Source organism: Tursiops truncatus, chromosome X (genome assembly GCF_011762595.2).
Source record: "Tursiops truncatus isolate mTurTru1 chromosome X, mTurTru1.mat.Y, whole genome shotgun sequence".
NCBI classification, from domain to species: Eukaryota; Metazoa; Chordata; class Mammalia; order Artiodactyla; family Delphinidae; genus Tursiops; species Tursiops truncatus.
This window is the reverse complement of record NC_047055.1, coordinates 112,309,935-112,322,902: the sequence shown is the minus strand read 5'-3', so window position 1 is coordinate 112,322,902 and position 12,968 is coordinate 112,309,935. Positions and strand designations below refer to the sequence as shown.

The 12,968-nt window shown below is 47.2% G+C and overlaps 1 protein-coding gene across 9 annotated transcripts in view; it reads right to left on the bottom strand.

The window, feature by feature from the left end:
- Positions 1 to 12,968, bottom strand: part of MAP7D2 (MAP7 domain containing 2) — a 107,794-nt gene that overhangs the window by 83,334 nt on the left and 11,492 nt on the right. For 2 of the 9 annotated variants that reach the window (XM_019927645.3, XM_019927647.3), the window contains exon 1: positions 8,983 to 9,095. The exons of 3 other annotated variants lie outside the window; for them this stretch is intronic. The gene's annotated coding sequence lies outside the window, so the exon portion shown is untranslated. Of the gene's footprint in view, positions 1 to 8,982; positions 9,099 to 12,968 lie in introns of those variants that run through there. 4 more of the 9 variants (XM_019927649.3, XM_019927651.3, XM_073799162.1 and 1 more) reach the window with 3 other exon arrangements.

The window sequence follows — 12,968 nt, the reverse complement described above, 5'->3', positions numbered from 1 at the left end:
CTTGAGGTGACTCAAGGCCTGGCCCTGGGGCTGACTACCCCAACACCCCAGCTCTGAAGAAAGAAGGTATAGCTGTTGGGAAGGCAGTCAACAGCCTGGCCCGCTGTTCATCCTCCTGTGTGGATGCCCCGCCGCCAGCCAGTGGTGTCCCCAAACAAAGCCTGGACCAGCATGCTGCTGAGAGCGAACCTGGTCCCGGGCACCAGCTGCTGAATAAACTGAAACACCTCTCTCGGCCTCCTTTTTCCTTGTAAATTGAGACTAGTCCTGCCTTTGCCACAGGGCGGAGGGAAGAACTACATAAAAAAATGGTCTGTCCACTTTTTTCTTTTTCAGACTGAGCTCTGGAAAACTAGGGCTGTGTCGGCTCTCTGTCACACATCACAGGCCGGCACACGTCAGGCACGCATAAATGTCTGTGCAGTGGGCCAAGAGCTGCTTTTAAGTGCTGTCCTTAGATTCTGTAAAGGCTGTTTGTAGAAATACCTTCTGGGGATTTTTACACTAAAAGAGATGCTGCTGAAATAGAAGCTAGAAGGAAACGAGGACTAACGTAGATGACAAGCAGAAAAGACTAGCTGCTATAAAAATAGAGCAAAGAGTGTTACCAGGTTGTGATTCAGCTGGGCTTGGGTTTAGACAGGACATTCAAAAGGCACTGCCATGGAGGAGGGGGGTGCAGGTCAGCAGCCTCGCCCACACGACATGCTGCAGGGGTGACAACCCGACTGTGTCTCTCCTACTGACCTTGACCGACTGGCAGCTGTCTGCCTGGAGCGTGGGATCAGGTGGTGACTTGAGTGTGGCATGGGGCAGACGGGATACAGGAGTGTCAGCATACGTGTCACACGTTTCTTCTCTCCCTGGATGAAATAACTGAGGGATGTTATTTTGGCCAAAAGAAATTGCCTGGGACCTCCCTAGTGGTCCAGTGGTTAAGACTCCATGCTTCCATTGCAGGGGGCACAGGTGTGATCCCTGCTCAGGGAGCTAAGAGCCCACATGTCACACGATACGGCCAAAAAAACAAAAACAAAAAGGAAAGAAAAAGAAATGGACTGGCCTGGTCTTTGTGGTCATTTGAAGGGGCCACGAACCAAACTCACCAGTCTTTTCCCGGCATAGAATGGCTACGCAACAGCTCTGACCCATGGAAGGCAGCGTGCTATGTGCTTCAGATGTATTTTTTAAAATATTTATTTAAAATTTTTTATTCATTTATTCATTTTTTGGCTGTGTTGGGTCTTTGTTGCTGCGTGCGGGCTTTCTCTAGTTGCGGTGAGCAGGGGCTACTCTTCGTTGAGGTGCGCAGGCTTCTCATCGCAGTGGCTTCTCTTGTGGAGCACGGGCTCTAGGTGCACGGGCTTCAGTCATTGTGGCACGCAGGCTCAGTAGTTGTGGCTCACGGGCTTCAGTAGTTGTGGCACACAGGCTCAGTAGTTGTGGCTCACGGGCTGTAGAGCACAGGCTCAGTAGTTGTGGTGCACGGGCTTAGTTGCTCCAGGGCCTGTGGGATCTTCCCAGAGCAGGGCTTGAACCCGTGTCCCCTGCATTGGCAGGCGGATTCTTAACCACTGCGCCACCAGAGAAGTCCCAGATGTATTTTTATAATCCTTAATACAACCCTAACAAGCAGGTGTCATTCATCCCATTTTACTGACAGGAAAGTGAGGGCCTGAAAGATTTTTTTCCAAGACAACACAAGGGGCTGAGGTTATGTGTAAAGATGCCTCTGGGAGGTGCTCTAACGCCTGGCTCCTGGCCCCCGTCCTCCTGGGGGTCTGAAGGATGAGCCTGCAGTCTCCAGCTGAGTCTGACATGTAGAGCCAGCTGAAAAGTGGTCTCCAGGCTAAAACTGATACAAAACCTCTGCCATCAGAATGATCACCACTTTCTGTTTTAAAAACTAAGCAACCCCCCAAACAGGAGCTTATACTATTTCTCTCAACCAAAGTGCACAGGAAAGGCAGGACAGGTCTTGTTCTAAGGGTACACCACACTCTCTCTCACGTGGCTCAGAAATTCCACAGAGAGGGCCTGCTAGTACTCGCTCCGTCGCAGCAGTAGGAGATGGGACGGAACGGGAGACAGATAACAGCAAGCCTGAGGACGGACACTGCTGCTGGTACCAAGCACCAAACACCACTAGCAGATTCATTAAGTAGGACCCTGACTACCCTCTTCTGTCGAGGTTATTCGTTCTGAGCAAGACGGCTTGCCCTGCCTGCCCATCTGGGCATGACTGTAACCTCAACAGGGCTCAGATTCCATTCACAAGGCTTTGGCTTATTTCTTGCAAAACCTAACCTGGTACCTTGTATACAGCAGGCGCACAATACAGCTAACATTTACAGAGCTCTCACTCTCGGCCAGGCATCGTGTTAAATGCTGTGCGCACATTCTCTCGTTTAAATCTCACAACAAGCTACGCAGTTGGATTTATTATTCTCCCCTTCCACAGAGGAGGAGAGGAGGCTTCCAGGAAGGCGAACGGACTTGCTCAAGCTCACCTAGGTAATAAAGGGAGCAGAGCCAGGATTCAAACCCAGGGCATCTGGCTAAAACAGCGAGCAAAAAGCTATGCTGAATGCAGACTACTTATGTCCAAGTGCAACCAATATTTTCTCACCAGCAGCAACAGTGATTAGCATGTTACACACTGATACAGTTGACCCTGGACAACACGAGTTTGAACTGTGCAGATCCACTTACACACGGATTTCTTTTTCACTATTAAATACTATGGTACTATGATACCACGTTGGTTGAATCTGCGGATGCGGAACTGCGTGTACGGAAGAACTGCCTGAAAGGAGGAACCACGTATACAGAGCGTCGACTACAAGTTATACTCGGATTTTCGACTGTGGGGAGGTGAGCGCCTCTAACCCCTGCCTTGTTCAAGGGTCAATGGTATTTGCAGATTTTGAGACTGCTCTACCATTAGTGACTATTAAATACTGTTTCTGTTAGAGAAGAAGCAAGTGACTGAACTTACACATCTAGAAACTGCGCATTTGATTTCAGTCTCAGCACACAGCAAGGCCGATCCAACCCAGAGCAGCTTCCGGCCCTGTGGCTCTGACTGGCCTGGCTCTCAAGGTCCTTGCAGCCCAGCCAGAGAAAAGCAAGCCAACCTGGGAGGGGGAATTGGAGGAAGGGGGTCAAAAGGTACAAACTTCCAGTTACAAGATAAAGAAGTACGAGGGATGTAACATACAACACGATGGCTGTAGCTAACACCGCTGCACAATACACAGGAAAGTTGCTATGAGAGTAATAAGTCCTATAAGTTGTCATTACAAGGATTACATTTCTTTCCTTTTTCCCTTTTTTATTTGTTTTTATTGTATCTACATGAGAAGATGGATGTTAGATGAAACTACTGTGGTAATCGTTTCATTATGTATGTACATCAAACCACCATGCTATATGCCTTAAACTTACAGAGTGATGTACGTCAACTATTTCTCAATAAAACTGGGGGGAAAAAAAAGAAATCCAGCCTCACAGTGACAGAATGAAGGCAGGTGACTTAGAAGGGCATTCCAAGGCTTAACAATGGCTGTTTGTCCATCTGTCGGATGAATTCCTGTAGCTGTGCCCCATCTACCAACTCATCCACTTTGAGAGCTACTTAAGAAGGATTTACAGCTAACCTGCTAATAGAAGAAGAGGAAAGGAAGGAAGGAAGCAAGGAAGGAAGGAAGGAAGGAAGGAAGGGAGGGAGGGAGGGAGGCCAAAGAAAAGCAAGGGGAGGGGGGTGGAGGGGAGGAGAAGGGAAGGGAAGGGAAGGGAAGGGAAGGGAAGGGAAGGGAAGGGAAGGGAAGGGAGATGACAAGAATGCAACAGGGAAGGAAAGCAGAATGGGTGGCTTATACTATAATTTCAGGGGGAAAATCACTGTTAAACAAGGATCTAAGAAAGCTGGCCCCAAATCTGTAGAGACAGAGTACATTAGTGGCTTGGTTCCCTAGGGCTGGGGGTTGGGAGGAAATGGGGAGTGACTGCCAATAGGTGTGCGATTTCTTTTGGGGTGATAAAACTATTCTGGAATTGATTGTGGTATATTGGTTGTACATTGCACAACTCTGTGAATACACTAAACAAAACCCCACTGAATTGTACACTTTGAATGGGCGAACTGTAGGGTATACGCCCCCCCCAAAAAAGAAAGAAAGCTGTCAAACTACCAGAAAATCACAATAAAACCATCCCTAAAGCATAAAATGTTAAAAACCACAAGTACACAACCAGAACGAGTGAAAATCAGAGCACCCTGGTGTGTATGAATGGTGTGTAATAACAAAAGTGCATGAGTTGTATTGTTTGCTTCAAAGCACAGCAAATCTGAAATCTAAAAATCAAACATTTAAGGCATTTATTGTAAACAATCTGTTTCATGTTTGGAAACACAAGTAGTTGCAGAATATGGGATCAGAACCAGAGAAGGAAGAGAACCGGTTCCAAGCCAGGGAAGGACATCTGACAAAGCAAACACGGGAGGTGCGACAGAGCAGCAAGAAGCCGCGTAAAAGCCTGCCTCATTCTACGCAACCAGGCTTCCAGAGCATTCCTGATAAGGGTGACCCATTTGTGAGGTTATTCAACATCCTGTTCCATAAAACGAGGCCTCATCAGTAGCTGAAAATATGTCAGGTAGCAGGGGAGCCTTTCTGAATTTCGGTCCTAAAGCCTTGCAGTGGGTAGAGTATTCTTGCTGAAGCCTGAGTGGCATTTCAAGGATTTGGTACAACGATCCTTCTTTTTTAAAGAGTCTCATACTAATCCTGAAAGCTCCCTTCCTTACTCCCAAGCCACCTTCAAGGTACTCTCTTTCCCTCTCTGGTTCCTAAGAGGTCATAAAAATCAGTGACTAGTGGGGATGATTGCACAACCTTGTGAATATTCTAAAACCCACTGAACTGTACACTTCACAAGGCTGAAATTTATGTAATATGACTAATACCTCAAAATAATTTTTAAGCTGTTTAAAAAATCAGGGCAAAACACAGAATTACCGTATGACCCAGCAATTCCACTTCTGGGTATATAGCCCAAAGAATTAAAAGCAGGGTCTCAAAAAGATATCTGTACACCCATGTTCACAGCAGTGCTATTCACAACAGCCAAACGGTGGCAGCAACCCAAGTGTCCATCAACAGATGAACAGATAAACAGAATGTGGTTTATACATACAAGGAAATATTATTCTGCCCTAAAAAGGAATGAAATTCAGATACATGTTATGACAATGGATGAACCTTGAGGACATCATGCTAAGTGAAATAAGCTAATCACGAAAGGATAAATACTGTATGTTTCTACTTATGGGAGGAGGTATCCAGGATAGGCAAATGTATAGAGACAGAAAATAAAATACTGGTTACCAGGGACTAGGGGGACGGGGTAATGGGGAGTTATTATTTAATGGTTACCGAGTTTCTGTCTAAAATGATGAAAAAGTTCTAGAGATAGATAATGGCAATGGTTAGACAACATTGTAAATGCACTTAACGTCACTGAATTGTACACTTAAAAATGGTTAAAATGTCAAAGTTTATGTGATGTATATTTTACTACAATAAAAACATAATTTTAAAAAGTCAGAGCCCTTGGGACTTCCCTGGTGGTACAGTGGTTAAGAATCCGCCTGCCACCGCAGGGTACACGGGTTCGATCCCTGGCCCGGGAAGATCCCACGTGCCGCAGAGCAACTAAGTCCGTGCGCCACAACTAATGAGCCTACACTCTAGAGCCCACGTGCCACAACTACCGAGCCTGCATGCCACAACTACTGAAGCCCACAGGCCTAGAGCCCGTGCTCCGCAACGAGAGAAGCCACTGCAATGAGAAGTCCGCGCACTGCAACGAAGAGTGGCCCCCACTCGCCACAACTAGAGAAAGCCAGAAAACCTGCGTGCAGCAACGAAGACCCAACGCAGCCAAAAAAAACCCACAAAAAACAAAAAACCCCACAAAAGTCAGAGCCCTCACATCTAAGAACTTGATATCTGCTTCAAGGTAATAAGGTAGTACAAAAAAGACTTCAGAAAGTGAACACCCTTTTGGGACTTCCCTGGTGGCGCAGTGATTAAGAATCCGCCTGCCAATGCAGGGGACACGGGTCTGGGAAGATCCCACAAGCCGTGGAGCAAATAAGCCCACGCGCCACATCTACTGAGCCCGGGCACCTAAAGCCCGTGCTCCGCAACAAGAGAAGCCACCGCGATGAGAAGCACACGCACCACAATGAAGAGAAGCCTGCGCACCGCAAATGGAGAGTAGCCCCTGCTCGCCACAACTAGAGAAAAGCCTGCGTGCAGCAACAAAGACCCAATGCAGCCAAAAATTAAATAAATAAATAAATTCAATATGTAAATTAAGCTCTGAGTGGGAGAAAAAGCAGCACCATTCCTGTGCAGAAGCTCGAGAGCATGGCCGAAACGGGCCCCAAGTAATTATTTGCTGAGTACCTGGCAGTGCTTTCCTGCTAACCATGGGGCACCTAAGTGTAAGTGACCGTGGTGACTCCCATGTGCACGAAGATTGTCTCCAGTCCTCCAGCCAGATTTAACTGTTTGCTCATCTATGGCTTCATGGTCCATTTTCATACTTCCATTTACGGTACTTTTCAGTGTTAGACTTGGATTATAGGTAAGTTAGAAAATGCATAGCTCAGTAGGTCACTAGGTCCTTGAAAGGCAACACCAGTATATATCAATATAAGTACATTATATACAAAAATATATTTTTTTGTATATAAATATATGCTCATAGTCGTCTTGTACTCAATACACAGAGGATGACAGTGACGCCCCTGACCTCGTGGAGCACAGCTATGTATGTGCAAGACACCGTGCTCAGCACTTTCCATGCACTACCTCATATAGTCCTCCTGTTGACCCTGCGAGGAATCTGTTACTATCCTCTTCTTATAAGAAGCTGAGACTGGAACAGACAAGAAACTAACTCACGGCTCCACAGCTAGTTAGTGGCCACACCAGTACCTGATCAGATGAAGGTCTTAAGTGGTAAATTCTTAAAATTTTTTTAAAGTTTTACTTTATTGTGGTAGGAACACTTAACATGATATTTACACTCTTAAAGTTTTACATGTACAATATGGTACTGACTCTCAGTACCATATTGTACAGCAGATATCTAGACCTTATTAATCTTGTTTAACTGAAACTTTATGCCCATTGAGGAGTAACTCTCCATTTCCCCTCAGCCCCTGGCAACCACCATTACACTCTTCGATGCTATGAATCTGACTCTTTTGGGTACCCTCATGTAAGTGGAATCATGCAGTATTTGTCTTTCTGTGGCTGGCTTATTTCACTTATCATAAGGTCCTCAAGGCTCATCCATGTCACATATTGCAGAATTTCCTTGTTTTATAAGGCTGAATAATACTCCACTGCATGTGCATACCACATTTTCTTTATCCCTTCATTTGTCCGTGGACATTTAGGTTGTTTCCACGGTTTAGCTACTGTGAAGAGTGTTAATATTTTCCACGGTTTAGCTACTGTGAAGAGTGTTAATATCTCTTTGAGATCCTGATTTCAATTCTTTTGGATAAATGCCCAAAAGTAGGATTGCTGGATCATATGATAGTTTTATTTTAGTTTCTTGAGGAACCTCCACACTGTTTTCCATAGTGGCTGCCCCATTTTGCAGTCCCATCAACAGTGCACAGAGGTTTCAATTTCTCCACATCTTCACCAGCATTTGTTGTCTTCTGTTTTTTTGATAACAGCCATCCTGACAGGTGTGAGGTGATATCTCATTGGTGAACTCTTAGCTGAAGAAAGAGGTGAAGAGGCTACTCTATGGGCGACTGGTGCAGAAAGTTAGAGAAGGGAGACACCAACACCCAGGAGTAAGCGCCAGACAAGGAGTCACATTAGGAGGGTAGATGGAACTGAGTCCCGTAGAAGGTCCCAGGTCTCTTTATGGAGACCAGGAGGTTTTGTGGAAAGGGTGCCGGGAGGGTGTTCTGCCTGTCCACAGAGGCCACAGCAAGAGGAGAGGCATTTAGAGGAGAGGTGTTTGTATGAACAGAAAGGACTTCTTGCCCGGGGGAGAGGGTGCCCCTCCAGCCTCAGAGGACATGGAGTGAAGGTCCACTCTCTGTCCTGACAAAAGTTAACGCGCACCTGCTGACAGGGGCAGCTCAGCCCACGTGCTCTCTGCAGGTCCCCCCGACCTGCAGTCTGTACAGGGCAACTCCAAGAGGCCAGGCTCTCGGCCTCCTTGGTCCAGGATGACGAAGAGCAAAGAGGGATCAGGGTCTGAGTCCTAGAAGGACAGGTCTCAGCAGGAACGCAGGCACCCGAGTTTCTCCACCACCTGAGTACAGTAGGCAGAGCGGCAGACATCCAGGAAGTCACCGGCACCACAAACGCCCAGCCCCAGCCCTGCTTGGCCCATCCCAGGAGCTCCTACCCTGAGACAATATTTTTCTCAGAAGACCGACTCCTTCAGTGACACACAGGTCTTCCCACAAGGGCTGGAAAAGTCCTCTGCCATGTGGACGGCAAGGTTCCTCACACACACGCCACACCCCAGAGGGTCAAAGTAACGCCAAGCCACAGGCCCACTGCCAACACCCCAGCACCTGGAAAGATAAGCGTCAGGCCTCGAAACGTGAGCGCCCTCCTGAAACCAGGTGCGCGCCCAGCCAAGGGGAGCAGGCACGACCTGAGCACAGGAAGCGACGCTTGCGTCCGCACGCTCCCAAGGGAGCCACAACCCTGGCTGCCTTTGTCTAACACTCGCCTTGGTCTAACTGCCCTGCCTTCCAGACCCAGCCCCCGGCGCAGGACCTCTGCACCCACCCCGCCGCGTCCAGGGGCATCACAACTTCGTTCCTACTCAGCCGTCGCCTTCCTCGGAAATCCTGGCCTCCAGTTTCCAAGGCGGGTTTCGGCCTACACACGCGACATTTCCTGAGATCAAGGACGCCTGACTTACCTTGGAAGGTCTTCCTTCTGCAGGCGAGAAGCTGCAGCGTGCTGCTACATGAACAGAGTCCAGGGAGAAGGAAAACCCGAGTCTGTGCGAAAGGTCCAAGTTCATACTCCCCAGAAGGCGGCCTGTGGAACTGCATTGCCCTCTCTCATTTACATACACGGTGAAGTCATTTCCAACCAACGCCCTCATGAGTTGAGGCCCACATCCCCTTCCAGGGCATTACTCACTTATAGATTAACTACCTTGGGAAAGAACAGTGTGTAGAAGCTAGAAACCAGGTTCTTCGCTCTGGTCCTGTTTTCACTTGGGAGAAAACCTACCTGCAGCCAGAGATGGGACTGTAAGCACAGGCTTTCACTTACATCTTTAGCTCTGCTTGCTTCTCTGCTGAAAACTGCCCTCAGCCATTTCTTTCTTTTTTTTTTTTTTTTTTAAGATTTGGTTAATTTTTTTTTCTTTTTATCTTTTTGGTTGCATTGGGTCTTCGTTGCTGCGCGCGGGCTTTCTCTAGTTGCGGCGAGCGGGGGCTACTCTTCGTTGCAGTGCGCGGGCTTCTCATGGCAGTGGCTTCTCTTGTTGCGGAGCACGGGCTCTAGAGGCGCGAGCTTCATTAGTTGTAGCACACGGGCTCAGTAGTTGTGGTGCACGGGCTTAGTTGCTCTGCGGCATGTGGGATCTTCCTGGACCAGGGCTCGAACCCGTGTCCCCTGTATTGGCAGGCGGATTCTTAACCACTGTGCCACCAGGGAAGCCCTGCCCTCAGCCATTTCTTACCATCCAAGGAGCACTTATTGAACCAGCTACTCTACGACTTGTCTCATGAAAAAGTGTACAGTTTGACCAAGACACAGGCATGTAAAAAAATATTTACAATACTGATAAGTTGCAATAAATCTGTATCAGAGCAAAGGAGGACACACTGCCTGGGGGTGGGAGCTGTGGATGTGCCCCCCATATCCCCTCCAGAATGACTACAATTAAAAAGACTGACAAGATCGGGTACTGACAAAGATGTGGAAGAACTGGAACTTTCATTCCTTCCTGGTGGGAATACAAAATGGTAGGCAGAGTAACAGGCCCCCAGAGATGTCCAGGTTCTAAGCCCTGGACCCGTGAAAATGTTACCTTTTATGACAAAAGGCCTTTGCAGATTAAGTTAAGGCTCTTAAGATGGGGAGATTACCCAGGATTTTTCAGGTGGCCCCCATGTAATCACAAGGGACGTAGGAAAGCTAGAGTGAGAGAGAGGAGATGTGACAATGGAAGCAGAAGTTGGACAGAAAAAGACTGGAAGATGCTATGCTGCTAGCCTTGGTGATGGAGGAAGGGGCCACGACTCAAGGGATGCGGGCAGCCTCTAGCAGCTGGAAAGGGCAAGGGAACAGATTCTCCCTTAGAGCCTCCAGTAAGGCTTTGCTGACACCTTCACTTTAGCACTTCTGATGTCCAGAATTGTAAGATAATGAATTCATGTTGCTATAAGCCATTAAATTTGCAGTAATTGGTTACAGCAGCAATAGGGAACTACTTCCAACTGTTTGGAAAACAGTTTGGCACTATATGCAAAAGCTGAACATATGCCTACCTTCTGACCCAGTAATTCAACTCCTAGGTATGCACACAACAGAAATGCATGTATATGGGCACCAAGAGATGTGTGCAAGCATGTTCACAGCAGTTTTAGTCAAAAGAATAGAAAACTGAAAATAACCCAATTGTCTATCAGCAAGAGAATGGATAAACCAAATTGTAGTATGTCTAGTCACACAATGTAATACTACCCAAAAATAAAAGGAAATGAACCACTGGGATTTCCCTGGTGGTCCAGTGGGTTAAGAATCTACACTCCCAATGCAGGGGGCCTGGGTTCGATCCCTGGTCGGGGAACTAGATCCCACATGCATGCCGCAACTAAGACCTGGCATAGCCAAAATAAGTAAATAATAATTTTTTAAAAAAGAAAAGAAAGGAACCACTGATGTCTGCAACATCACGGATGAATCTTACACACACAATTTGGAGTGGAAAAAACCAGACACAACAAAAGTATATACTTGAAGAAAAAGTTCTGGAGATGGATGGTGGTGATGATTGTACAACAATATGAATGCACTTAATGCCACTGAACTGTACGTTAAAAATGGCTAAAATGGGAAATTTTATGTTATGTATATTTTGCTACAATAAAAATGAACATACTACGAGTCTACTTTTACAAAGCTCAAAAACAAGCAAAACTAATCTCTAGTGAAAAGAGGTAAGAACAATGGTCACCTTTAGGGGATACTGTCTAGAAGGAGGCACAGGGTACTGGAAATATTTAGTTTCTTGATCTGGGTGTTGGTTACATGGGTGTATATGTAAACGTTCATCAGACTGTATGCTTAAGATCTGTGCACTTTAGTTTCCAAATGCCAACCCCAAGTTTATTTGCACATGATTTGATTTACCTGAATTCGTGTTATCAACACTGTAATGGAAATGGAAGAGAAAAGAAAAACCCACCAGAAGTGTGTGTAGTCAGGGAAGGCTTCAGGGAAGAGGTGAGATGTGAGCCAAGTACTGAAGGGTGAACATGGTAGACACAGACAGGAAGGCATTCTGGACAGAGGGAAGAGCATGTGCGTGGGCGGCGAGGTGCATGCAGAGTGTGCCAGACACTACCAGCTGGGGGTGATCACTGGCCAGAGAAGGGGGGCTGGAGGGGTAAGAGGGAGTCCCATCCCAACACACCCAACCTGGGAAACCCCAGTAGCAGTCTGGACTGTGCTTATGCCAGGCTGATGTCAGAGGAGATCAAACAAGACTGCGATGTGATGAATCCATGACAGGGAGGGGGACCTGGACAGAGACCCCTAAGGCTCTTGTGATTACAGTCGGGACCTAGATGACAGGGTCTGACCCAGGCACTGGCAATGGGGACAGGGTCGTGAGAGATGGAGGCAGAGCCCCCTGCCTTGGCTGTAGTGGGAGTGGGAGAGGGGAAGGCTGGGAAGTCTGCTGGTTAAGCCCACCAGCTGGTTAAGTGGCTGGTGATCCCGCTAACCAGAGGGGAGAAGACCAGACTACCCTTTCCCCTGCCTCCTGGGCTGGCAGTGGAGGATCACAGTATGTCAGAGTTGGAAAGCATTAGTCAGATGACCTAGTGTGCCAGTGCACTCACAAGCGACCAAGTTCTTCGCCGAGGCCAGCACAAGGCCACAGTGTGCGGAGCAAGCTGGTCGAGAGAGCTAAGGCTCATCTACTTCAGTGAACAGTCCTGGAGAAGAAGGAACTGATTCCTTCAGCTGTGCTGCTCACGGCTCCCCAATGCCCTCGCCAGCCTCGCCTCGGTCTCAGTCCCTGCCAACATCCCCCTGTAAAAGTTCTCCCCACAGCCCATCCATACCCTGCATAGCTCATGGCTTCATCTCATGATCTGATAATGCCTTATAAGTCAACCTGGTTTCTCCTCCAGCCATGCTGTGTAACCCAAACTGAGGCAGGGACGGGGAAGGCACCCCAGGGCCCCCAGGAGCCAGAGATACGTCTTGGCTAGTACGTTCTATCACGGCCCTACAGACCTGATGTGAACCACAGGAGCTAAGTACCAGTTCTGTTCTTGGTGGCCTGTGCACATCTGAGAGGGTCTGAACGACAAGTACCAAATACCAGAGCTTGTAGAGGAGAAACCAAAAATAGATGGGATAAATGAGGAGCTTGGGATGAACACACACACACACTACTATATATAAAATAGGTAATCAACAAGGACCCACTGTATAGCACAGGGAACTCTATTCAATATTCCGTAATAACCTATATGGGAAAAGAATCTGAAAAAGAATGCATATATGTATAACTTATTCACTTTGCTGTACACTTGAAACTAACACAACACTGTAAACCAACTATATACTCCAAAATAAAATAAAAATTAAAAAAAAATAGATGGGTATGAAGGAACTTGTTTGAGGCCCGAAACACACTACTTATTTCTTTTTAAA